Source organism: Globicephala melas, chromosome 15 (assembly GCF_963455315.2).
Source record: "Globicephala melas chromosome 15, mGloMel1.2, whole genome shotgun sequence".
In the NCBI taxonomy this organism is placed as follows: domain Eukaryota; kingdom Metazoa; phylum Chordata; class Mammalia; order Artiodactyla; family Delphinidae; genus Globicephala; species Globicephala melas.
The window spans coordinates 5996892-5998900 of record NC_083328.1 but is presented as its reverse complement, the minus strand read 5'-3'; the positions used below and the strand labels follow the sequence as shown (position 1 = coordinate 5998900).

Below are 2009 nucleotides of genomic sequence, written 5' to 3'. Positions count from 1 at the left end.
CCACGGCGCCTGCGCAGCGCGGCTGGGGCGGTCGGCGCACGCGCACAGCCGGGCGCGCGGCCGGGGTCCCGAGTACGGCCGGCGGGGGAGGGTCGGGCCTGAGGGGAAGCTGCTGCCTCTGCGAAGTCGGCTTCAGAAAACCGCTGGAAGGTGGTGGCGGGGCAGCGTGGACATCTTACTGATTCCCTCGAAAAATGTCCTCAGACTCACGGACCGAAGTGTGTGGAGCCTTGGCGCTTTCACAAGTGCATTGGTCACGAAATGAGGTACTGAGAATTGGGGCCTTTTGAGCCACACGGACCGACAAATCCCTATGTTTTTCTCCCTTCATAGAGGCCCCGTCAGAGCCCGTCTCCCTCTGTGGGAGTCTCTCCAAGGAACCTTCTCGACCTTTCCACGGTCAGAATCGCTTGTTCCCTGTTCCCGAGATGGCGCCACAGCACCGGGGAGTTGGGGGAGTTCAACTGCCCCCCAAACACAGGAAGACAATGCCCTGAACCCCTCTTCCCGCTAGACTGGTTGCTCTTGAACCCACAGAAATTCTGAACCGCCTCTCCTGGCCCTGGGGTGGTTTACAAGTTTGACCCCCAATGCTTGGCTGTCAGGTGATGTTCACCAAAGTGAACTCGTCAAATTCCCTACTGCAGAGTCACACTGTGTTCTCTGGGGCTGTTCATGGAGCAGTAACGCCGTGGAAGTAATTGTTGTATTTGGTCCCATGGCTACAAAGCCTTTGGTCTTAAGGGCGATCGAGGACAGATTGAGAGCTGAAAGATCATTTTCAGTTAATCACTCCCTCCTGAAGACAACATCCTGGTAAAGAAAGGACAGCACGCGTGGAAGCAAGGATTCCTCGTGTGTCTGCAAGTTAGGTGAACTAATCTAGAAGTACGTAGAGTTGGTACCCAGAGTCAAAATACCTACCGTGTTTTATAAAGATCCCACCTCTTTACAAAGGACAGTTCCTTCTTTGAAGGAGTTTATAATCCGGGCAGATGAGAGTGACACATGCAAATCACTACCAGGTTCTTTATGATAAATGACAAGGTAAGAAATAATTTAGCCTCAGAAAAGTAACAGTGAGACATTTAATGTTAGTCACTGGTTCTATCGTTTGAGTTAATATTTTGCTTTTCAGCCTAAGCAAAGCTTACCGTTTGATGCATTTCCTTTCATGTTTTATGAGCCATTCCAGATGATAGACTCTTAGTTCCACAGGGGCTCGAAGTGAAACCATCTTGTTCTGTACTGAAGAAACAGGACCAGAGGATTTTGAGAGTTGAGGAAGGTTTTGATGTAAGTCAGTGGCAGGGCTGACCTGATGCCTAGTCCAGAACATAGCTCCTAATCCCATCATGTTCTGGTGTAAGAGCCAGTTTGAGTTACAAGGAGGGCAAGTTATTTTTAGTGTTTGTTTTTTAGACTAGTGTAATGACCTTGATCTAGTATCCAACATGAGGACTCTGCCTTTTAAAAAATTAATTCCAGGGAAGGTGGTACTTAGAAATGGGAAACAGGAGGAAGAGAGTGGTTGGACACTGCCATGGGATGATTTTATTTGCTTAATAGATTCACTTGGAATTGATGATATTGCAAGTGCGCCCCTCCTACCATCTCGTTGTGGTTTCTTGTTTGTGTCTTTGGGTGTAGAAGATCTTTTTTGGTAGGTTCTGGTCTTTATTATGGATGGTTGTTCAGCAGTTGTGATTTTGGTGAGCTCGTGAGAGGAGGTGAGCTCCAGGTCCTTCTGCTCCGCCATCTTGTCCCAGCCCCGCTCAGTTGGAATTGGAATAGGATTGAATTGAAGCTTTGATCAAGCTTCAAGTCATCAAATAATGAGTATTCACCAAGTGCCAAGTATTGTGTCAAGCATTTTGTGCAGTGTACAGAAGAGTTGGGTAAAATTCCACTGTCCTCAAGGAACTTAGAGACTAGGATGAAACCAGTTCACACATATTTTAAATACAAGGAAATGCATGGTGCTTCGAACCTGGAAGTTCCTAGTTAAT

The 2009-nt window shown here is 47.7% G+C and overlaps 1 protein-coding gene across 2 annotated transcripts in view; it reads left to right on the top strand.

Moving 5' to 3' along the window:
* The first annotated feature begins 90 nt into the window (after positions 1-90).
* KPNA7 (karyopherin subunit alpha 7) overlaps positions 91-2009 on the top strand; it is a 130465-nt gene continuing 128546 nt past the window's right edge. For both annotated transcript variants that reach the window (XM_060284230.1, XM_060284228.2), the window contains exon 1: positions 91-1047. The gene's annotated coding sequence lies outside the window, so the exon portion shown is untranslated. The remainder of the gene's footprint in view (positions 1048-2009) is intronic.